This window comes from Pteropus medius, unplaced genomic scaffold (genome assembly GCF_902729225.1).
Source record: "Pteropus medius unplaced genomic scaffold, Ma_sr-lr_union100, whole genome shotgun sequence".
NCBI lineage: Eukaryota > Metazoa > Chordata > Mammalia > Chiroptera > Pteropodidae > Pteropus > Pteropus medius.
The window spans coordinates 19760458-19786299 of NW_024344378.1; the positions used below are offsets into that span (position 1 = coordinate 19760458).

Genomic DNA, 25842 nt, shown 5'->3' on the forward strand with positions numbered 1-25842 from the left:
ATGCCCATGTATATAAATAAATGTATGTAGGGGTCTAGGTGGAAAGTATTTCATCTATATTTAAGCACTGCCTAGCAGATCATATTCATTAGAAGTCTGGTTTATTGCTTTTTGAAAATTCAGATTGACACTGGGTATAAGAAAGCTCCAGTCTATGCTTAGCTGATAACAACTTAAACCATGATGATTACCTATGATTGTAAATAGTTTTAAACTACAGTAAATGTTTGGCCAGTATAAGTTCTCAAAGTCTGGATCCTAAAAAAAGAGTTCTTCTTCTCTTCCTCCTCTCAGATTTGATTTTCTTCTTTATTAAAAATAGCATAGTACTTAGCTCTAAACAACATTTAGTCAGTGGTTTAGGATTGGAGTCCATTCTTGCCACTATCACTTCAAACAGCAGCTAGAGGACCCTAAAATGTCAATGAGATTTTTAAATACTTAAAAGGGGGGGAAAACACAACAGTCAACTGAAAGCATGTTCAGAGTTCTAAACATTGACAGAATAAAAAGACAACCCACAGAATGGGAGAAAATACTTGCAAACTATATATCTGATAAAGGATTAATATCCAGAATATATAGAAAAATTGTAAAACTCAACGAACCAATTCAAAAATAGGCAAAGGACTTGAACAGACATTTCCCTAAAGAAGATTTACAAACGGCCAAAAAGCACATGAAAGATGTTCAACATCACTAATTATTTTGGAAATACCAATCAAAACTACAAGGAAATACCATCTCATATTTATGAAGAAGACTACTATCAAAAAAGAAAAAACAACAGAAAATAATAGGTATTGGTGAGGATATTGAGAAACTGGAACTCCTGTGCACTGTTGTTGGGAATGTAAAATTGTACATATTTGGAAATGTACTGTTATGGAAGACAATATGGTGGTTCCTCAAAAAATTAAAAATAGAATTACCACATAATCCAACAATTGCACTTCTGAGTATCTACCCCCAAAGAACTGAAAGCAGAGTCTCAAAGTGATATTTCTACATCCATGTTCATAGCAGCATTATTCATAACAGCTAAAACATGGAGTAATCGAAGTATCCACTGATAGATGAAGGGATAAGCAAAATGTAGTATACGCACACAATAGAATAGTATTTGGCCTTAAAAAAGGAGATTCTGACATATATTACAACATAGATAAAACTGGAGGTCATTATACTAAGTGAAATAAGCCATTCACAGCAAGACAAATACTGAATGACTGGACTTATATGAGATACTTAGAATAGTCAAAATCATAGAGAAAGTAGAATGGTGATTGCCAGACAATGGGAGAAGGGGTGTATGGGGAGTTATTGTTTAATGGGTGCAGAGTTTCAATTTTACAAGATGAAAAGAGTTATGGAAATGACGGGGTTGATGGCTGTATGACATTACGAATGTATTTAATACCACTGAACTGTACACTTAAAAATGGTTAAGATGGTAAATTTTACGTTCTGTGCATTTTACTACAATAAAAAATAATTGAAAAAAATTGGTAATCAACACATGTAAATCACTATTTGCAAGGCAAAATACAGAAAATCCAAATATATATTATTTGGGTTCTATTTTCCACAACTACATTTGTAATGTTACTATTTTAAAATTTACAGTTGATATACTCGCTATATTACATATATTCATCTTATTCTAATTGGGGAGTTACTTTATATTTAGATCCAGAAATTCTTTCCTACATATTAGTTTATCGGAAAATTTTCATATAAAATCATTAGTACAGTATAGTACCATAACTGTGTTTAAACTTAGATATTAGTTATACTTTTTTGGTTTCTATCAAATATATTTTAAAAGACATTAAAGGATAAATAGCATATATATAGTTATTTTAACCCCTTGAACCTCTGTGGCTAACACCTGTGTGCTTCATCTTTCACCTTTAGATGACTTGAAAGGCCAGTACTTTCCTTTGTACTCTGTTGGAACTAAGGTGTTCCTTTTGAGCAGAAATCTCTTATGAAGTTTAATTTGATATTTTACATTTGTGATGATCATTTTAAGGTAAAGGTCCCTAAAATTAAGACAAAGAAAAAAAAAAACATGCTATAGTACAAGCAAGGGACAGAGACTCAATAACTTAAGGGTTCTAACTGCTCTTTTCCATTTTGAAAAAAAGAATGCAGACTATCTACCAAAAAATGAGGAAGAGATATAGTTAATGACTATAAAGCATTCCAAATAAGGAAACTAGCAATACATGCCATTATAAGAGAATCAAAAGATGGCAAGAGTCAATTTGTATAAAGACATACCTAGTTTTATTGTTCTTCACAGATGTTGTGTTTTTTACAAACCGAAGGCAAGACCCTCACCACCAGCAAAAAGAGTAGTACTCACTTTATTGTGATACTTGCTTATTACAGTGGTCTGGAACCAAACTCACAACACGTTGAGGTGTGCCTGTACTCATTTTTTTGCGATGGCCTGAAACCAAACCCGCAATATCTCTGAGGTTTACTTGTACTTAATTTTTTTTTAAGTATAGATCGATGTTTTAAACACTAACATTAAGTGTCGTATACAATAAAAACTTAAGCCAATATTCACTTATAACTGTATTCAATTAAGCCAGTATTTTATAAACTTATAATTGCAAGTAACTATTCCCAGACTACGAAGTTCTGCCCTCCTTTAAATAAAATCCCATTTTAGATTATCTAAACCTGTTTAGCTCAATGTAAGGTCCTGTATTTCAAATTAATTATGTTTTGTTAAAATATCATTATAATAAACTTAGAAGCCTAATTACTTTATAGTGGAAGTTTGTTATGCTAAAGATATTATAAATCACATTTTTATTCTACAGGTGCTTGGGATGAAAAAAAATTGATGGTAAACTATCTATATTAAATTAGATAGTGAAAAATAGTGATCTGAACCCTAACAGGATGAGTAGTAACTATCTAGCCCATATCCACAATTTTCTTCCTTCTGATCCTCTATTTTATCTGTTTTAGATGGGGAGTGAGTGTTATGAAAACATCTAAGGTATGAAAAGTGAAGGAACTTAAAAGATGATTACTGCCTGAGACCAAAACTCAGAGCTATAGAGTGCCTTTCCCTTCTCCACCCAAAATATTTCTCCATACGATACTTAATAATTACAAAAAGAAAAACAGTAACCTCACAGTGGAGTAATCTGACAGACACCAGTTTAACATTATGACTTCTGAGGTAAACTTGCCCCCCCAAAACATAACCTCAATCTGATCATGAGAAAACATCAGACTAAACCAAATTGAGAGTCATCCTATAAAATTACTAGTCTGTGCTAAACAAAGAATGTCAAGGTCATAAAATACAAAGAAAGGCTAAGGAACTGTTTCATGTTAAAGGAAACTAAAAAGACATGACAACTGAATGCAACTTGTTACCTGAGATTATTTGGGGAGGCTGAAACAAAATTAATAGTAAACTCCTCTACACTGAATTAAATAGTGAAAAATAGTGACCTGAGCTTAAAAGGATAGCCCATTCCACAATTTTCTTTCTCTTTTATATGATATTTGACCCTCTCTTTTATTTGATTTTGATGGATAACTACTGAATGGGTATTATGACATAATGATACAAAGGACATTATTGGAACAACTGGAAAATTTTGAATAAAGTCTCTAGATGAGCTAATAACACTATATCAATGTTAATTTCCTGATTGTTTTCCCACTTTAAAATTTTACACACAGAAAAATTCACACTTTTGGTGTATAGTTCTATGAGTTTTGACAAAAGCATACAGTTGTGTAACTACCACCACACTCAATATATAAAGCAATTCCATCACTCCCCAAATTCCTCTGCACTGCCCCTTTATATGGACAATCTCTTTCCCCAATAACCAGTGATCACTGATTTATTTTTGGTCTCAATAATTTTGTCTTTTCCAAAATGTCATAAAATAGAATCATACAGTATGTAATTTTTTGAGGCTCTCTTTTTTCACTTAGCATAACATATTTGAGATTCATTTATTCTGTCACATATATCAGTAGTTCTTTATATTGTCAAGCAGTATCATTGTATGACTGTACTGCAGTTTGTTTATATTGTCAATTTCCTGATTTTGGTAATTGGTACTGTGATTATTTAAAAGAATGTTCTTGTTTTTAGGAAACACAATGAAATATTTAGGGGTAAAGGGTTATTATGTCTATAACCTTCAAATGGTTCAGAAAAACAAATAAATGGATGTGAGTATATGCATATGTATAGAGATAAAGCAAATGTGGTAACATGTTAACATATGGAGAATCTGTGTGATAAGTATGGGTCTTTGTATTACTCTTTCAACTTTTCTGTAAATCTGAAATTATGTCAAAATAAAAATTAACAAATAAAATAGATGAAACTTAGATGAAAATATGTTAAGAAATAGAAAAATAAAAGTGAAATAAATGAAAAATAATTTGGGGGGTAAATTCCATCAAATATAAATAAAAGTTACAGTCTACCTACCACTTAACCCTAATCCGAACAGAAAAACATGACTGCTCAGAACTCATTCACAACACTCAGATTGAAAGTTTCATTATAGTAAATTACTTGTAGAAGGTACTTGGAATAAAATTTTGTATAAATAATAGCATTACATTAAAATATTTCTGAAAAAGATACTACTGAACTTATTACTTTTCATATTAACGCAAATTTTTATCTCTTAGCCCAGTATTTACTAGCTTAGAATTAAAAGGGGCAGAACAAAAGCCTCACTGACAACTTTGAATTTAACTTCAAAATGAAAGTATTTAGGTTGTAACTCCTGCAAACATGGTAACAGAAGTTTGGGAAGGAAAAAGTCAATAAAGTGAAATGTTAACCCTCGTGCATTAGATCACAGGGATGTATTTTGAATAAAATGTTTCCAGAAGTAACCCAGAGTTAATAAAAAAGAAGAAGGAATCACATCAAAAAAGTATTCAGATGATAAACTTAAACTGTGTCAAAATCAACATATCCAAATTTTAAGCACTCTTTTACCATTCTCACCCATTCTAGGTCAGCTCTTACCCTTCAAACTTTTCTTTCCATGCTGCATTTAAATCCTCAATTTTTACTCCCACCTCCCTTTTCTTCCTTTGAATGTATCTAATCAATTTCAGGTCTCAGTTTCTCCCATGAATCATCTATTTAATAGTTTGCATTTCCACTGCCTCTACTCCAGTCTAGACCACCAATACCTCTTATCAGTGCTATTACTATTGAGAAAGCCTTCTAGTATCCTTGCCTAAACATATATCTGATCCATTCTGTACAATACTGTCAGAATCATCATTCTAAAAAGGCATTACTCCTCTGTTCAAAAACCTTTTATAGTTCTCTGTCACCTACAGGGTAAGTCCAAACATCTTAGTACAGCATCCACAATCTGGCCAACTTACTTTTTCAAAGTCTCTTGCACCATTTACATGACATTATTTATCATTCTCCAAAATGAGAAAAACATCCCTGTGCTTTTGCTGATTCTAGTCCCTTGACATTTAATAGCCTTCTTTTCTGCTCTCTTCTTTATCCTGATTCAAGAGTCAACTAACACGATACCTTCTCTGAGAAGCCTATGATTATCTCTTGCCTCCTCCATTCCACTTAACCCCAGTTGAAATTAATTATTCTGAATTAGCATTTTATTTCTATTGTGGCACATATTCTTTATATTCTTTCTACATTATATCTCTAAATGAACAAGCTTCTCACCCCAACCCTATACTACTGTAAGTTCCTTCCGGGCAGGGCCAGTTTCTTTTTCATCTCCATTTTCCAGTGTCTCAGCACAATGCTTGCAAACATAATGTGAGTTTTAAGATGTTTATTGGACTAAATGCTATTGCCAGATTAATCTTTCTTAAACATCCCTACTGTCATGTGGTCTTTTTTCCTCAAAACCTATTAGTGGCTCTTTGTTTCTATGAAATCAAATACGAAGTTCTGGGCCTGGTTTGTAAAATCTTCCAGAATTTTCTGCTGCATTACATCAAGTTATTTCCTTCAACATACATTTCTGCCCTAGTTAAGCAAGTCTCTTCATAGTCTCATAAACATGTGATATGATCTTGAAATTTTCAGCCTGGAAGAACCTTTCATTCTAGTCTAGTTCACTCAACAATCATAAACACAAGAAAATTAATTAATCTATTCAAGTCCTATCCATTCTTAAAATGAATTTCGACGCCGTTTTCTCTAAGAAATCATACAACTACTCCATTTTACTGGAAATTCCTTAAAATTTTTATCTTAGTCCACACAATTTGTCACTTAGTTAGAAAAACGTTCAGTCTCAATAAGACCAAAAACTCATTAGGCAGTCTTTGTGGTTCCCTCCACCTCCCAACACATTAGATAATATACAGATAATAAGGGCTCAATAAATAATTGAAACCCTATACCCACACTGTCCAGATAGCTTTAAAATGATTTTCAAAGCAGAACAACTTCAAAGTGATAGCCCAACTATAGTCCTACCATCCCACCACTTATAATGCCAGTATGATAATTCAGAGCATGAGTTAGCAAGATCCTTCTCTAAACAAAGTTTTTGCAAATAATTTTATTGAAACTTAGCCACCTCCATTTATTTATCTTTTGTCTATAGCTGCTTTCACATTACAATGGAAAGAGTAGTCATGACAGAGATCCTATGGTGCACGAAGCCTCAAATGTTTATTAAAGTTTGCTGACCCCTTGATTAAGAAGGAAAAGTTCTTCTGTGGATCAGCAAAGTATTCCTAACTTTTCAGAGGTTTTTGGTGTCTAAAATAAAAAGTAGAGAGGTTCTGAAAGTAGCACACAGTAGTTTCAATATTGCTAGGGCAATATTCCCCATGACCTAGTAAGTGGTGTATTTACTGTTTTCAGTTATCTATTCGAACACACACTCCTGATGACATGGATAATTAAGAGTTGATTATATAATCAAATGAAAAACTAAACTAATTTACACAGTGATGAAAAGTCAAGCCACTCATAATGACTTATAATAATCTTTGAGTAAGCATTTTGCTCAAGGTTGGATAGTGCAACAGAGCCTGAGCCTGTTTGAATAGACATCTGTTATAAATAAAATAACCAGCTCCAAAACTAGAAGTAACATTTTCCATCTATGCCATGTTCTTCACTGAGAGAATACAAAGAACTCTGTAACCAGGAAAATTATATCACTTTAGCAAAGCAGGTAAATTGTGGTGAATTATAACTGATTTTAAGCTCATTTTTAAATGGAATCATTTGTTCGTCATCATGTAGAATGACAACCCACGTGAAGAAAAAAATCTTGAGGCCAATTTCTAATAGCTAGATGCAAACAGGAAACATCATATAATGGGCTTGACTGGTAAATCAGTAATTGGATTAACATTTTTCCCCATTATTATAGGATTTGGAGCTAATTATAGGCTCTCCAAATATATGTGATTTGCAATTTTCAAAACCAGAAAACAATTATTTTTCTACAAAGTTAAAAGTAATTTAGTTACATAGATAAAAATCATTCAAACTCTTCAATGAAAGGTGATAAAACACTGTGTGTGTGTGTGTGTGTGTGTGTGTGTGTGTGTGTGTGTGTTTAAACAAATTTTGAACGATCTTTCTAGGATACAATAGGAAAAACAGGTCATTTAAGTTCAGAAACTGACTGAAGAATACTATTCCAGAACCAGTTTTAGGGAGGACCTGAAGTGTCCTCATAAGATAACATTTTCGGGCATGTTTTCATGCACACTGCTTCTCTCGCACGTTTATCCTTTGACCTACTCTATTAAACCATAACCATATCAAAGCCTCCCTATACTGCTAAACTTCAGTAAGATCCACCAGTTAAAGCTTTCAAGAAGTGATATTTTCTAGTAATACACCAATTCAAGTACACTGCTAGGAACGAGATATAATGGAAAGCACTCTCTGAGACAACCAAACACACAGCACTGCCATTAGTACTGCCTTACTCCCTGTGACAGAAGTTAAAAAAAATGCCAACTAGGCTTCCCCCACTGCTACACTGTCCGACACTAATAATAAAACACTACAGATACAGCACCTTTCTCAAAATGCAAAGGGATTGTGTACATTTGCAAAGAACAACTATTTTTTATGCTTCCAAATTCTTAATCCTGTTTGGAGCTGTCAGTGGGGGTTAATGGAAGCCTTGGATAGGAGAATTCCAATCTGGTTGGCAGATGGATAGGTTGGTTATAGCTGCATAACTATGTCTTGCCTGCAGGCACAATTCAGAACACTGTTAAAGCAATATAAAGTCTCTGTCAAGCTGAACCATTTGGATCAGTAGCAAGGAGAAATAATAATAAAAAAGAAGTTCATTTCTGGGCCTTGTGCATTTATGCTAGTATGCAGAAACTGATTAATTGTCATAGTGTGCTGGTCTTCTATACCTCAGATTTCTACTTCTGGAGTAGATTTTGCATGCTAATATAATCATTTTCCCTCTTGAGACATTAGCAAATAATCAAATGAAAAACAGGATCATAATTTACTGAGATTCAAGCAATTCTCTATGCAAATTTGACTTGTTATTGCTGCTGCCTCGTTAATCTGAATGCCTTTGACAAACTCCTTTGATTTATGAACTCGTGACAACTCCAATGTGTATATATTTTGCTAGATTGACATTATCATTAAGAGTGGGTGGACTGAGCTCACATGAATGGCTGATTTTATTCGCTGGTGTCTGCTGCTCAACAGCTGAGCATCTCCTCCTCACAAAGCCCCTGAGCGTCAGGCTCTTCCCATCTTCCCATCCATTCATCATCTCGATGTTAATTGGCCCAGGCTTTAAGCAAATTTTCAACACGATTTAAAGGCACGATGACACTGATTACTGACCCTCTGCCATACGGTGCCTATTGATTAACCTGACAGAGATGATGAGCTTGAGGGAAACTAGGTGTGTGGGGACCTCAGGGGGAAAAATATATTGCCTATGCAGGCAAACACTTGTCATTACCTCACAAGCCAGAATTTGTACAGCACACATTCTTAAAACACACTATTGCTTTAACACCTACAACTAATGCCGAAAGTGCTTTCTGTATTCAGAGATACTACAGATATGTCATGTCAAAGCACATGACACATTCAGTATTTAGAAGAACTCCCCAGATAGATGGCTGCTTTTCAACCAATTATGTTTGTGCTGGCTGATGTATTTTAGGTTAAATTCAAAGAAAGTGCTGGGTGGCCTGGTAGTGTTGTATCATATCAGAAAAGAATTAGAATAGGAAAACAAACCAAGTTCGTGAAAATAAACAGAGGACAGAAGAAATAAAATTGTCTGTTGCCATTCTACTACTATTATAGTAAGTTGCCATTCTATCACCTATTGAAATAAGAAGTACTCTTAAAAAGGAAGAAAAACCTGATGTTACAAATTATATTTTCTTTTATTTAAATACTGCTACCTGATTCCAAATGTCAAACTATTCCTAGCACAGAAATTACCAGTAACTGAATGTTTAAAATTAAGCTAAGTAATACTTAACAGATATAGCCCTTAAATTCTTGCTTGTCATTTTCAACAACTACTGTACAAACTGCTGTACTTAGAGAAATCGTGCAGGATACCTGAAGTTAAGCTTCCTAAGAAAACTAAATGCTTTATTATTCAAGAAAAAATATGTAAGTTCATAATTAATAGTTACTGAGCATACACATTAGCAACTAAAAAACTGCTTTAATATACTGCTAGATCTGCAAATTTACACAAGCAAAGTCATGCAGCACAATATCAAGGATCAGACAAAAACCCATCTTTAGATAGGCAAGGTTCTTATTTAAAACAAAGCTAACAAAATATGCTCCCTCTGGCCACACATATCACCTTGTTTACTTACGAGTCCTGGAGGGACAGCCAATATATAATTTTAAACACGGAGATTTTGGAGCAGCACTAACAGTTATTTCAAAGCTAAAATAATAGAAAACTGAACAACAGCCCGACTATTACAGTGACATGGGCTGTTAATGTAAGAGATCAAATGTTTTTCAAGTCAAACAGCATTGGTGCCTGTTATACTTGAACACGTAGCTTACTCCCTAAAAGCCTGCCTCCTGCTCTTTTAAGATAAACAAGCTCAACTAAGCACTGAGATACTCTGATAAGGAGAATGAAAGAGACGAGCTGCACCAGAGAATGACAAGGCAAGGGCATAAAGAAGCAGCACTGCTTCTGTTAACTTTCAAGTACTGAACATATCATAATATAGCATTTTAATATTTCACTGTTAAAAGAATAGCTATAGGAAGACAAATTTCTACCAATAAATATGGGGACAAAAAAAGGTAAAACGGTTATCTCTTTTTTGTGAATAGTAGAGATATTACACAGCTGTCTGAACACATTTAGCTTTGTGACTTCTTAATCAAAGGTTTGAACATCAACTTAGAAATGACTATGAGTATATAAAAGTTTATAATTATGTTAATATGCTCCACATCAAAAGTAATAGTCCATTTAAACCCTAAAGGTTCTCTGACTCTAGAGGCTTAATTTTAAAACAAACAAAAAAGCTTCATACCTTGCCCTTTCAAGTAGATTATTTTTTTACCAATTATTCTGCTTAACATCCCAATGCAGTCACCAAACCACATCCATAATAATTTGGCTTCATATTTTTAAAATCCCAATTGGCTTGCAAAGGGGACATTTACATACTACTGTAGGTAGTTTTTCTTTTTTTCTTTTTTAGAATTTGAATCTTGTTATTTTTTTTCTTTGAAAAGGCTGTTTTTCTTGACAGAACTCAGAGACTATCATTCATTCAGAAAAAAATTAGTTTCATGAATATGTTTACTGTTTAAAATTCAATGACAATGCAAAGTAGTTAAATTCGGTAAAATGAATAAAAACTCATCGGGGATTTGGAATAAAAAGACATACATAATAAAATAAAACAAGTTCACCTATCATGTGAGCAAAAGCATAACTAACTTAATTTACCTCTTTACCTTTAAATCTACATAAGTCTTAAAGATTTTTTTTTTCCTTTTCAAGCTATAACTTTTATGATTAGGTATTTAGGATTGATCCTTTTATGCCACAATTTTCTTTGCTGCCGTATTTACACAATATTTCACCCAGAGATCTTCTGCATATAGTTTTATGTAAATTAAGAGGCAAACATTTGCTTCTACTAATAAGGACATCTGGTTATTTTTGTAACTCAAAGACATCTGCATTCTATAGATCTTGATTTCTCAAAATGGGGTTGAGAACTATAGAACCCTTAGGACAAACGCCAAAATCCTTTCTCTCTGCAGAATTGTTATTTCTGTCATCCTTATTCTTGATTTTTTTCTGCTAAATGATTTTTATCACCTTGGATATCTTCCCTGTTTGGTGTTCCCATTTTATCACAATTCAACAATACTGTGAAAGGAATTTAAGGCTCTTATAAGTTGCTAAACTATAATATCCCCCAAATATCTACCCCACCCAGTCTGGAATGAAAATAAAATCATCCCAAGTAAATAAGTAAATTTTTGAAAACCAGACTGGGCTAGGTTTAGATTTGTGTATAGGTGTACATTTCTATTATGAATGGTCCTTTCTTTAATCATTATTTTCTTATTGAGAAATTATGTTCTATACCTGAAACTAATATTGTATGTCAACTATAATTTAAAAATAAAAATATTTTTAAAAATCTTTTCAAAAAAGTTAAAAAATATATATTATTGTCATGTTATTATGTATTTCTCCACTAAATTATACAGTCTTAATAAATTCTCAGGTCTTTGAAATGACAAATACCATTTCCTCTCACTGACTTATATAGACTCCTGTTTTCTAAGGGTGACTTCTGTTTCCTATGGTCCAACATAGGTATTGAAAGGTATGCCTTAAAGACTAGCAAGTTATTAATAAGAAATCAAACATCTCACTTTGCTTTATATTCCTTGCTTTCCTCTTAAAATTTCAAGTACACTAACTATACTCCTTACTCAAGATACCTGAGTTTAAGCTTTTTGCTTTACTGTAAATTCTGCTTTCTCATTTTCTGCTCATCAGCACTACAGAAATTAAAAAAAAAAAAAACTACGAGAGAAAACATGTTTTTATATATAAAACAGCTAATATAATTCACACTAACTGCATTCTCATAGGTCTTTAAGTAGCCAGACACCAAGGTAGTACTGGACTAAAGGATTTAAAATTTAAGTGAGAAACCTTCTATTTCTGAAAGGTCAAAGGTTATAAACACCAATTAATGTCTTCAATTTTTCATTTGTTAATATTACCAAAGGACAAAGTGAAAATAAAACCAAAACAGGTTAACTTGGAGTTCTACCAGGAGTAGTTTAATATATTTGTTTGGGAAGATGGATAATTTTACTGCTCAAGGGATACACAACCTTGTAGGTTTGTTGTTGTTTTTTTTTAAACAATGCTTTTTAATGTATAAGTAACAAAAAGATTATTCTGTTTCTCCAACAGAAGATTTTTTTCTATAACAATGCAATGGTTTCTACTTAAAGGATATGTTTGTGTATTATTCTAACAAAATTATTCCTCTTAAACCTATGGTCTTAAGTTACTAGAATGCGAAAGAATGATTATAGTCCTTAAATCTTCCATTTTGCTAAATATACAGAATTTCGTTAGTGCATTTCTGACAAATCCTACTAATAGTTCGATTATGGTATCTTCTTCACTTTCCCCACCATAACTGTACTTAATCTAAAGAATCACTAGAAATCTACATTTTTTTCTCAATTACTCAATAAGTCACTAAAATTATAAAAAGCAAGTTTTATTATCATTCAGCAGGAATAGAGTTTTCTTTGGAAATACTTATGATTCTTTGTTGATTAAAGAAAAAAGTGAGAAACTTTAATCCAAATGTTCTAGAGCTATTCTTAGATCAGCACCTCAATTTTAAAGTGGCCTTTTTATTTAATTATTTTAGCATGATTATTTAAATAAATAAATAATGATTAGCTGATTTAAACTGAGCTCATTTTAATTATTGATCTTTTAAAACTGTTATTAGTATCATTAATAGCATTTTGGTGTGTTAAGGAATGAAAAAAATCACTAACTTCAGAGTTTGGAAATGGGTAATTGGTTTGACAGATAGCAAACACTTAATTTTAATTAAGTTTTAATACCATAATACTTGCTCCTAGTACAGAACCTGTGAATATCATAATAGCCAACTTTAGCATTAAAGTTTGTTTTGCCACAAGTCCCTCTTGTGGAAACCGATGTTGTTCTTGCTCCTGCAGGCAATGAAGGAATAGTTGACTTCAAAACCAGTTACCTATCACTGTTGTACAAAGGACATTCTGGGTAGCAGTCAGTACAGAAAGTGTAGCCATTTCTAAATGCCAGTAGTTCCCAGTATCTCCTCTCCTTCTGAGTGGAATGAAGTCTGCAAGCACTGACTGGTGGGTCATTCAACCCACGAGGGCCTGGAAAGGTTTCACGAATAACAGAGGTCATGTAATTGCCAAAAGAGCATTAGCCACTCAATCATAATGGATAATTAAATGACCTACATGATTCCTGAAATAGCTGTTCTATATTTGGTCTATTACTTGCGTCCCTCAAGATAAGCTACTCGTCTGGTCTGTCTTGACCCGCAAAAGTCCAGCCTGCGCCTGAAAACTAGCTGCATGCTTCTATTGCTTTGTAAACCACCCCTCTGCCCCGCCACAAGTAGTCATGCCCCCGACTATGCCTTCAAGAGGACACACATAAAAAATCAATCTTGTATCCTTCTCCCTATTGTGCTCTCTGGAATACAAATGACTAAAGCAAAGAAAAAAATTAGTAAATTCCTGGTTTAGATCTTTGGGGGAGAGAAGAAAGAAACAGGAACTAGAAAGAAGGAAAGTCATGATAAAATTTTTTAAAGTTTTGCTCAATATGCCTCCAAAGAATTTTACATTTGATTATAAAGCTAGTCAGGGATTTTTTTGTGGGCAGCAAGTCAATTAAAACGCCAATTGCCTGGGCTGCATTTTTGATGGTGTGGGCTATTAGATCTTTCCTGGCCTAGTTTTTTAGTCCATACAGAAAGCAAACTGCCTCTCAATAAAATGAAATATACATGGAACCATTTGTTTATATAATAGCAGCAGCAAAAGGAACGAGAATCTATATGCTTCACATTTTCATCTAAGTAGTTCAATAATCTCACTATATTTGATCAAAAATACAACGAAATAGAAGCCGGTTTCATGAAATGGCAAAAATGTAATGAAGAATATGCTTCTTTAGGAGAAAAAGGTCTGCCTGTGACCCTAGAGGTAGCTGCACATCAAGCAACTCAACACAGAGAAGCAAGACACAAGTAACCAAACACAACGCCACAATAATGGCAAGGGACAAGGGATATGAGGGACAAAAGAGCTCACATTTAGAATACCTTGGAGGCTAGTAGGATTTCTCCGTTTCCACAGGAAATTATGTAGCTTGAGGCTACTGACTACCCTGATCTCTTACTAGTACATGAATGGCTTATTAAGCCTAGAACATATCTGTTTTAGTTAACTTCTGGGCAGGGAGGGGATTAGAGGGGGAGAAGAGAACAAAATGTACTTAAATGCTGAATTTTTTCTCCAGGCTGAATGCCTTTCATCCAATAAGACATTCAAAGCAGTGACCCAGCAAATGGATTGAAAAAGCAATCTTCCGTCCCAGTGCCACATTATCATTCCTATTCAGTATTCTCCATAAGATATCTCAATCAGCTGTGTGTAAGTGACAACGCAGCCCATTGCTGGGTTAATTAAACATTTGACTTTAACACCCTCCCCGTCATTAAGCAAATAAAAACAGATAATTCAAACTGCACTTCATCCTCAGGGTACACAACACACATGTCAAAATTAAGAGAGTCCAAGGCCTCTGGGGAATTCTGTTGGGGCTATAATCAGTTTAAATCTTATCTGGTTTATCAATTATTCTATTGATTAAACCAAGTGGTTATACACAACTCCTCTGCCACATGGGATTGATGTCAGCAGAGCAAGAAAATAACTCCAGGAGGTTCCAAAATGATTTAAAAAGAGACCAACAGACAGACCAATAATAGTCGATTATTACATACCAGTGATCCATATACTGAAGAGTTGATTCTTAGTTTCAGGCGGGTGAAGTGAACTGTTTCCAATCACTATGTCCCCCTGCTACACCTTACAGTTGGCTTGAGTAAATTTATGTCTTGGAAGATCAACATATTTTCCACCGATTTAAACATAAGCTAGCATACTCGGCAGCTGAAATATTTCATAGATGCTGACTCTAAACTGTGACAGAGAGAAATCTCAAATGAGGAAAACTAAAATTAATTTTCTAATCTTATCTGTCGGCGTGTGATCAGGAACAGGCAGGGATGAAAGGGGACATATCTGAGAGTTGATTCTCTAAAATGCACACAATTAACTAACTATTGCAGTGTCCTAAAACACCATATTCTTGAGAGAAAAAAAAAAAGAATCTAAGAAATCAGAAAGTCCTTACCAGAGATACAGAGTCATGACTCCTTTTATTAATTCCAAGGGCAAACATCTTCAAAGCCATTAATAACAATGCAAATATGCAATTTTATCTTCAAAAAAAATGTCGATATACAAACTCTAACATATTGAGTTTCTATCAGATTTTTAAAAACACAATTTAGATATGCTCCTGTCCATCTTATTGTGTAATATCCCTTAAATGTCCAAAACCCTTACCACTTCAAGGCCATGCTAATTATGGGTAAAGCACTAATAAAACCTACTAACTAAAAAAGAGGGCAGGGTAGACTACCCCACACCTGAAATTTGTGTACTCTCAGCTATACTCTTCAGAAACAAAATCTGTTCTGTTATGTTGGCACCACGTGTGCAGTAAACCATAATTTAACTTATTTCCTTCAGTTTTTTGTTTGCAGGCAGACTAAGTAAGAAAATGCATTAGCATGCTGTATTCTACACTCACCACTAGAAATACTGAGGGTGCTATTTGTAATTGTATTCTTTTTAAGAGGTTTGTTCTCTGCAGCTGTTTTCTGCTTGCAGTGTATTTTGTGTAATCAGCACATCATCATAAATACATTGGCTGTTCCCCTGAGGGTAGCTGTCAGTGTTTAATTTACAGAACAACCTGGCCAATGTGAATTTTAACACTACAGCACTATGGCAAGGAGTTACCACACTCTGTGAAAAACAGGTTTCTATGAATTTTTATATCAAGAGCTGGTCCCAGGACAATTTAGGTTCCAGAAATAGACTGTTTAAAGAAGCACTTTACACCTAGTATGCAATAGACTCTTTTCCATTTTACAGCCTTAGAAGAAGCCCTGAACTAACTGCCAAACCACAAGTGGGCACTACCAATTCTGGAGACAAGGACTGAAAATCTATGATCACCAGCAGGAGGCACTGTAATAAATGTTACCTATCTCTTTTTAAGCTACATGTAAAGATATCAAAAAATAATAATTACTGCTTTCCTAGAAGATATACAAAGGCAGAAGGGAAAATCATTGAAGACACAGACAAGTATGAAATATGCATATCACTCTTCTTGCTGAGATGAGCTACATCTGATATGAACATAAGTATCCTGCTTCTTTAAGGCTGCTATTAAGCCAGAACTCTAGCTCAATAAATAGGAAAAATACATGAAACTAATGATTATTCACAATAGTAGTTTCCCCAAATTATATGCATAGTGACGGGTACATAGGTTCTCAATAAATGTCTAATAAATAACTATAAGCTCCTTGAGGACAGGGTCTGAATCTTAATTTTTGTCTAATACTTTGTATAGTGCCTGGCACACAGAAGGTACTCTATATGTGAATTAAATGGAATTGTGGCTAGTTGTAAATGGCAATGTTATTTGTAAAGCTTTAGATCTATGTGGTGTCAAAATGCATTTTCTAAGTCAGTAAAATGCCTGTAAAGCCTACCTAAAGGGTGCATATCATATAATTTAGTCATTTTAGTCAAAATTATTTGTACAAGAAACCTAAGTAGCTCAACTTTACAATAAAAAATAGCCTACACAATATTGAAATATTCAAACTTACATTTTATTTTAATAATAAAGATCGTATAGATAAAATCAAACATTTTTATACTTTATATTTGTTTCTTTCATATGACAAGATTGAAAGAGATCATTTTAAATGCTCAGAAGGGTAACCATTAGCACTTATCTGTTACTGAAGTGGTATTACATGCACACATAAACAGCTTGTAAATCAAGTGATTATACATATGAATTTTTTTGCTAACGGCTATTTTTAGGAGTCAGAATGCCTAGAGTTAAACTGAATCAAAATATAGTTCATGCTGAATTCTCCTCAGTGCATTGCTTTTAAAGTTGTATAGAATTATATTTTCATGTTTTACAAAAATCATTAAATTGTGACAACATTCTTTTTTTCAGAAAAAGAAGAAAACTTACCAATTCATTTCAGAACATTTTGCTTACCCAAATTTGTGGTAAAATTAAATTTTATAAGATTACCTAGATTTATAGAACTTGCTCTGATATTGCTATAATTATTTTTTCTATTACAATTTTTTTAAATGTTATGTAAGCATAATCATGTATAGCCAAATTTGATAACACCCTTAAATTGACTCACCTCAGTATTGTGACAACCGGCGATAAATTCTATTTAAGAACACAAACCCTATATCGTTCTTTCTGTGATGCTAAGACATTTCATAAAGGTAATTCTTTTTTACAATTACATTAGACAAAATGCAACATGAGAAAGAACATGATCCATTGACAGTACTTTTGGATTTGTTTTCACCAATTTAGAGGTAAGGAGTTTTTTGCAACTTAGTACTTCATAAAAAATATTATGCCTAATAACCATCTTAATTTTTAATGGAGAAATTAATCACATTCTTCCTCCTTAAAATTAGAATTACAAAAATTCATCTTGGGACCTTTGAACTAAACTAGATGGGGTTAGACTGAGGTCACACTAGATCAGATGACTGTATTCTTTCTTCCCTGGAGACCATGTAGTAGTTCCATAGGCTGCCATTAGATAGCAGCATAGTACACACCATCAGTCATATCTCCTACACTCTCCTGTTAAGGTTGGAATTATCTNCTCTCTTCTAATTCAATTAGTGCAGTCTGCAACTCCAGAAAAGAGTAATTCAATTAGTGCATTGTGGAGCTCTACAATACCTCTAAGCAGATGTTCACCATCTTCAGGAACTGGAGCTAGGTTTAAAATACCTGTACCACTCAGATATGCCACTACATTATGTCATTTGTCAAAGTGCTTACATATGCTTTTCTGGCATCGAAGAAAAGGTGAAGAAACAAACCCAGGCTAAGTTCCTAGAGATGTTTCCATCATCTATACCACAAAAGAATATGCAATTTTAGGCTGCAGTAATTAAATTACATAATCCAAATTATGTTCAAAATAAGATGTATCTCTGTATTCTAAGCTAGTACACACTTTTGCAGCACTGCCTCTAGTTATGCATGCCATATTGTAATGAGGACAGTCAAAGTGGAATGCATTCACAATGAAGGACAACCAGAATGATAATACTCTCTACCAAAACAGTAGATTATAAAAACGGCAGGAATAATTATTGATATTTTCCAAAGAAACACCAACAGAACCACTCTGAGTCAATTTAAGGAATACTCACCCTGGGAACAAAATATATCCTTGCAAGCAACATGATCGCTATCCTTAAACATAAATATATGAAAAAGAAGACAATTACTTTACATTACGACATAAGGCAGAATTAGAATCAGTAGAGGAGCAAAAAGTTTGACTCTTTATTGAGGGAAAACTTTCTAATAGAACCAACAGTGAAGAAAAAAAAACATGCCTCAAGAAGTTCAACTTGCAAATAATGGCAATGATGAAGTAGAGATTAGGTAACCTCCCGCCAAAAACACTTCATAAAGGATGCCTGCATGTGACTAGATAGGCATCATGTCCCTTTCAATGCTGAAATTCTATGGTTCTATTAATACACCGTTTTTTGCTCATGAGGCAAGCCTGGACTTTAAGTAATAAAGCTAATTATTATTATAGAGATGTGGCTATATAAAAGACCATGGGCTGTGAGGCATTTTCATAGTAATTAACGCATTAATAACATACAAGGAGAAGAAGAAATTTTGTACAGTTTCTCTGTGTTAAGATTTAGGAGATTCCATAAATGTACATGTGTCTAGTCTTATTTTTTTAAATAAGCACTTGCATTCATATTATTCCAAGATTGAAAAGAATGGTTTGTTTTTACTCAGTCTCAAGAAATCAGCCAATGAGAAATCAATTTCTAGAAGAATGATTTTTGAAAACTCCCCTATTGTGTCTAGACGGTGGGTTCTTGTAACTTAAATGAAAATCTACATCAATATTTATGCTTTAAAAATACAGAGCAATATTTAAGGCAACAATAACTATTCTCTATATCCCTCTCTTTGGTTTTTTGCTTTCTGTGTACTGTATTTTGTAAATGAGGACATAACTCTGGGTACAAGGGAGTAGGCCATTATTTTATAAATACTATCTCCTCTCTTTTCAGCATGACCTCAAAGCAGGAAACTAAGAAATGTCAGGATGATTATCACCATTTTCCAGGGTATTTCATTATATATTCATGATGGAGAATAGCTCCTGCCTTTCACATTTAAAGGACAGCTAAGCTAAACAGCTGTCCTTTAAAACCATCGATAAGAGTTAATTCGAATACTTTTAACACAAACCTACTTTTTCATACTTCAGAAGAAATGCAAAACGTCATTCTCACTTAAAACTTTACTTGTAAGGTCTATGTCTTCAAAATGGATTAAGTACACATCTAATAATAGTGCTGTTTTCTTAGGAAGAAAACATTTTTAGTGTTAAATATCTGTTGTTTTAAGATGTATGCAACTTAAAAACTTGTTCTATCACTAGAAAATAATTTCCAAGAAGTCTATGGTTTGGCTTTTCCAACGAAGATTTTCTATTTATGTGCCATTAAGCTGTAGTAATTACAAAGATAATGGTTCTTCCATATTACTTATTTATCGATCTTACTATAAATACAAATTTTACACATTTTTAAAAAGTTATTTTCTTGCCAAAATTTTTAGTCTTTCGTAATGAACCGCTTGCCAAAGACATTAGATAATTATAGCAATAAATAACTAGCTGGATTAATGTTGATTTAACTGGCAATACGGTCATACAGTAGGCTATCAGTTTAACAAACTATGTCATTCACAATCTCTTGTCTTACCTACTACTGCCTTCCCAACTGACTGCGCCTCCACAAAACAAAACCAGAACCTAAACTGCTTCTTCCTTTAAACATGATGTTCCATAAAATCCAATAAAATTGTACTAACTCAACTTTGGTCTCTGTTTGCCCACACCTCACAGCCTGCATTTATGTTCAAGTGTTAACTTTATTTGGCTCCATCAGCACCACTTCTCTTTAACATTGTCCCTTTTCATGCATTTAAGGCAACTACTTCCAACCCTATCAATGAAAGCAGACGAATGGGGGAGAAAGGAATGAACTGCAAACACCTCAAACAAGAAAGGTTGCTTAAAAAACCAAGTGTCACGTTCTGACAGTTCAATATTTCATAGCCAATATAAGGAATGTGCAACGACACTGCAACTTTAAATCTTTTCCTCCTATGTCAGTCTCTCTTTCTCTCATTGTAATGCCAAAGGGAACAGCAATCAGAGTGGAGATGTTCAACGTGATAGAGGTCAGGACACCAACGGATCAACGTACCCGAAACACGACCTTGTTTATTTTTTTTCCACTGTATTATTGTTTACAGGGTGCTTTGCTCGTGTACCTTGTGGTTCTTAGCTAAAAGATGAAATTACAGCCCAGGATGAAGCGCTCAGGCACACATCCAATTTGTGTTTCCATCTCAGAAAACAAAAAGCTTCTAAGGCCCTCAGGCTGCCATTCAAACTTGGAGGCTGACATTTTTAACAGCATGAACCAGAGACTGGCAGAGAGAATGATCTAATGCATTTCTGACTTGTCAATCAAAGATCTCACCTCTGCTGTCTTGTAAACAGTTGGGGGCCATCTAACTACATTCATAAACCTAGGGAGAGCTTACTGCCAGCTGGGGTGCTGGAGCCACATGCTCTGGCTTCTATTCACCAAAATCATGATTCAGTTTTATAATCTCACTGTAAATAGTCCATAGGCACATTTCCAGGACTACTGGAAATAGAACCAGAGTGGGAATACAAAAGAGATTTTTTTCATATACGGCGTTATTTTCAAGCTTTTGGAATCTTGTACCCATTTTATCCTCATTTTACCAATTCCACCCTCCCCCCCACAGAATTGCACTATGCTGCAACCGAAATGCTTAAAAAATTAATGACCTACCAATTTAAAAATGTAGGGGAACTATACTAATATTTTACTAGAAATTTCCCTTATGTTTTATTACCAGCAAAGAAACAGGAACTCCTCAAAACATGGCTCATGCAAAGGGTGAAAGCACAATGAACAATAGCAACTATATTTTAGTAAAACTAATCATGTGCTTTCTTTCAAATATAAAACTTCTGATGTTCATATAAAAAGCTTTATATTTACTAGATTGAAATAGTGCAATATATATTTATGTGTGTGAAACACGAAAACAAAATGAGTACTTATCTCTCTACTCTTTCCTTTGTTTATGACCTCTCTCTCTCTTCTCTCTCTCACACACACACACACACACACACACACACACACACACACACGCCATCATTCATACCAAATGAGGCTAAGACCTGAACTTCCTGCTAAAGAATCACATATGAAAATGAATATACTCTTTTTTAATGTCAATTTTACAGACAGAGAATTCATACCAAGCCACAGATACTAGGTCTGCAACAAAAGTCTTGAGGATTGAATGGTACACCTGAGAACTTTAAAAGGCAGATGACAGATAACCCAGCAGGGGAGGGTACACTGCAAAGTCCCGTTTCATGAAGATGTACTACATCCTAGACCCAAATGACTTCTTCAAAATATAATAAACTTGGTCTCCAGAGGACTGGGCCAGAGAACATAGAAAAGCTCTAAACTATTCAACATCACTCTTAGGAAAACAAAACTTGTGGATATCGCCTCTCAATACTAAAGTATTGCAATTCTTAGAGGCAGGCCTATGCAGCTAAACAAGAGATTGGTCTTTCCCCCCGCCCCACAATGAGGCCGTCGTAAATAACCTGAATTTCTCTCTTCATGAAAACGACCCAAAAAGTTTCCTAAATGCTACCTATTTACCAAGATTCCAAATCTTGACAGTCCACATAAAATCTCAAGTATAGAAACTAACACAAGGAAGGACAGCAAGACAATAAAATACTACCACATAAAGCAGAACAATAAGTGAAAGAAGGTACAAATGGCTATGGCAGTCACAAAACAACCAACAGTGATTCCTGAATAGAACAGAAAGAACTCCTATGGTACTTTGGCCTCTACTCAGCACAAAGATGGCAATAATAAGAAGGCAATCTTGGAATATAAAGAAAGTAATATGTACCTCTCCAGAAGATACAGGTGCGTCTTAATTGCCCACAGCAAGAATTTGTCTGGTAAGGACAATGCATCCACAGAGGCTCCCATCACCCTTAGAGTTTTCATCAATTCCATTCTTCTGGTCTGTGTTTCTTACAGTGGGGCAACTCCAGGCCCCCTGGGGTACCTGTACTCTCCCTTCTGCCATTATGGGTCATGTTGAAGTTAGGGCAATTAGAAAAATCCAACATTATTCAACATTAACAAAAGTAATAAACCCTCTTTGTGAAGAGTTTAATTTTTCAGATTCATCTAGAAAAATACAAAAAAAATTTAAGGGAATTTAAGGAAATCTCCATAATAAGATGATTTGGTTTACTCTAAACATTAGATAATGTTGCAGATTAGCCTATACGTGAACATTAGATAATGTTGCAGATTAGCCTATACGTGAACATTACCTGCATCACAGACATGTCAAAATACTCAGCGATGGAGGAATCTATTATTACAAAACTTGAGAAATAGAGTATTTAAATAACCAAATAGGCACCCTGAAACACAAGTCCAAATGATGTCATTTCTCCAAGACAGACTACTGTATTTTCAGGATAAGGTAAAATGCAGCAAATTCAGGTCATTTCTATTTTTCTTATTGAAACACATATAAAAGTTCAAAGACTAGAAGCTAAACAATAAATTCTAATGTTAGCTGAAATATTTTAAAATCCATAATTATACTTTAAGAAGCAATCTTCAGTAATATATTTCCAACGTTTTGGACACATACTTTAATTTTATACCTAATCATGACTAAAGGGTCACTTTCACTGTGCCTAATGATTTCCATCTTTTCTCTAGACTGTTGTTTATCACTACTATCATCATTTTAATTTCCCAGTATCTATTCTTTTATAGAATAAGGGTAAAATGCAATAAAATAGTAAAATAATTGCACAAACATACACTGCTGTGAAGATAAAGATATTGACATCATTGAAACTGAACTGTTAACTGGCTGGTAGTGCCACTATTTAATAGCTTGAAATGTGTATTTGTTCATCAACAAGAGTCCAAATTCAGCAAATAAAATCCAGTTGACAGGAGATCATCATGGTGTGGAGCTGTATGAAAGCCAAATGTATAAAATTTGAAGACTGCCATAAATCAAACTCAGATGTTTTCCTTTTTTCCATGTCAATGTGTGGTCTTTGAAATAATTGTTTAATTATGACTTTTTCTGAATACAGAACACTTATGTGTATGTATGTGCAAATATCACCACTGAACCAATGTTTTCTCTCCTTCCATGCCATATATGCTATTTGATAGTCTTCTTCAAATTATTTAAGTTCAGTCATTCATTCAGCAAAAATTTATAAAGCACATATTCTGTACCAAGAAGCACTATACTTGACACTGGAAATATAAATGAACAAAACACAGTCCTACTCTCAGGGAATAGAGAGTCTAGTGAGAGAACAATTACAATAGCTGTCAGTGCTATGACAGAGGTATCTAGTGTATGCCCTGGGTACAGATGTTCTGACGAGGTTAGGGGGAGAGTGAAAGAATCTTTATTCTAGAGGCAAAATAAGTTGAGCTGAATAGTGGAATTAGACAGGCAGATAAAGGTGGAAGCAGGGTGTAGGGGAGGACAGGTGTTTTCAGTAAGGTTCCTCAGGTAGGGAGAACACAGGATATGCAAAGACACAGATGCATGAGAGAACACAGCACCTTTGGAGAACTATAAATTTAAAACGGCTAAGAATTTACATGAGATGGAAGTGGTAGTAAGCCACTCAATTACATGAGAGGTAAACCAAGTTCAAACTTTGTTCAATTTAAAAACGTGAGCAACCGGCCATGCGATAAAGAGTGACCAAAATCAACATAACCAACAAATGTATAATTTGGATGAGACTATATCGTAGTCCCCCCTTATCCTCGGGGGGCGGGGGAGTTATATTCCAAGACCCCAGTGGCTGTCTGAAACCAAAGATAGTACTGAACCCTATACATATTGTTTTTTCCTATACGTACTATGATAAAGTTTAATTTATAAATTAGTCACATTAAGAGATTAGGAACAATATCTAAAAATAATAAAAAAATTATAATACACTATAATAAAAGTTATGTAACTGTGGTCTCTCTCTCTCTCTCAAAATATCTGCAATTTTCCATTTACTGTTTTTGGACTGCAGCTGACCACGAGTAACTGAAACCATGGAAAGTGAAAAGGGAGATAAGAGGGGGCTATTGTAATTGAAATTCAGAAAGTATTAGTATCAATAAAGTGGTAATGTCTGGTAGGACATTTAAAATATTTCTACTATTTTCTATGATTAATAGTAAATGTTTCATTTTTATATTTTGTTAGAAAATGGTAATAAAAATATTTTGAAACAAAATTATATTTGTTTGGGTATGCTTCTGTGTGTACGTGTATGAATGGATAGATAAATTATTCCAGACTAAGGGAAACCAAAATGTTGATGATTACCTTAAAGTGAGGAAGGATTATGGGTGATACTTTCTTGTTTATATATTTACCAAGTGATTTACATAATAAACAATAAATTCATTTTATAAGCAGGGGGAAATATGAGAATTTTTCCCCCACAAAACAAAAACATTTTGATTTGTCACTGTAGTCAAACTCCTAATGCAAGGGTATAGGTGGGACACAGTCAAAAAAGTCAACATATGTACACAAAAGAATTAAATATTTTATTATACAGAAGTTATGATTACTGAGATTATTCATATACAACAGGGGGGCCATTGGCTAGGGTTTGATAAGTGTTTTTGTCATGGAATACTTTTCTTTATGGTATTGTTTTGTAGTAACAGTTGAATGTTAATTTATAATCAATCTAATAATCCATATTCCCCTAAAACCTCGACTGTAAAGTGAAGTCATGTACATATGTACATATATCCTAAATAATGCTTAATTTTCCTATATTATTCCATTTTAACATTTAATTTAGTAGATGGTAAGATTTAGTAGACTTCTAAGTATTCTTGAACAATAAAATACATTCTCTCTCGTGAAGTCAACCTTCGACAACTTCAACCTTGGACAAGGGACCCTAACTAATATTCAAATATGATATGGTTCTTTTAGCTCAAGATTTCCCTAAAAGTACTAGCTATACTTGACACATGAAATACTTACTCTAAGGTCATATAAATCTACTTATCTTCTTATTGTTCGAATTTCTCTTTTCTTTCAATGTCTAAAAAAATAAAGGACCTTAATTACTCAGCTATTTTTAAGCACTTTCTCTCTACTGATCATTGTCATTTAT

At 33.9% G+C, this 25842-nt stretch overlaps 1 protein-coding gene across 5 annotated transcripts in view; it reads right to left on the bottom strand.

Annotated features, from left to right (window-relative positions):
- The window catches only part of BTRC (beta-transducin repeat containing E3 ubiquitin protein ligase), a 147840-nt gene that overhangs the window by 68579 nt on the left and 53419 nt on the right, over positions 1-25842 (bottom strand). The gene's annotated exons all lie outside the window — the stretch shown is intronic.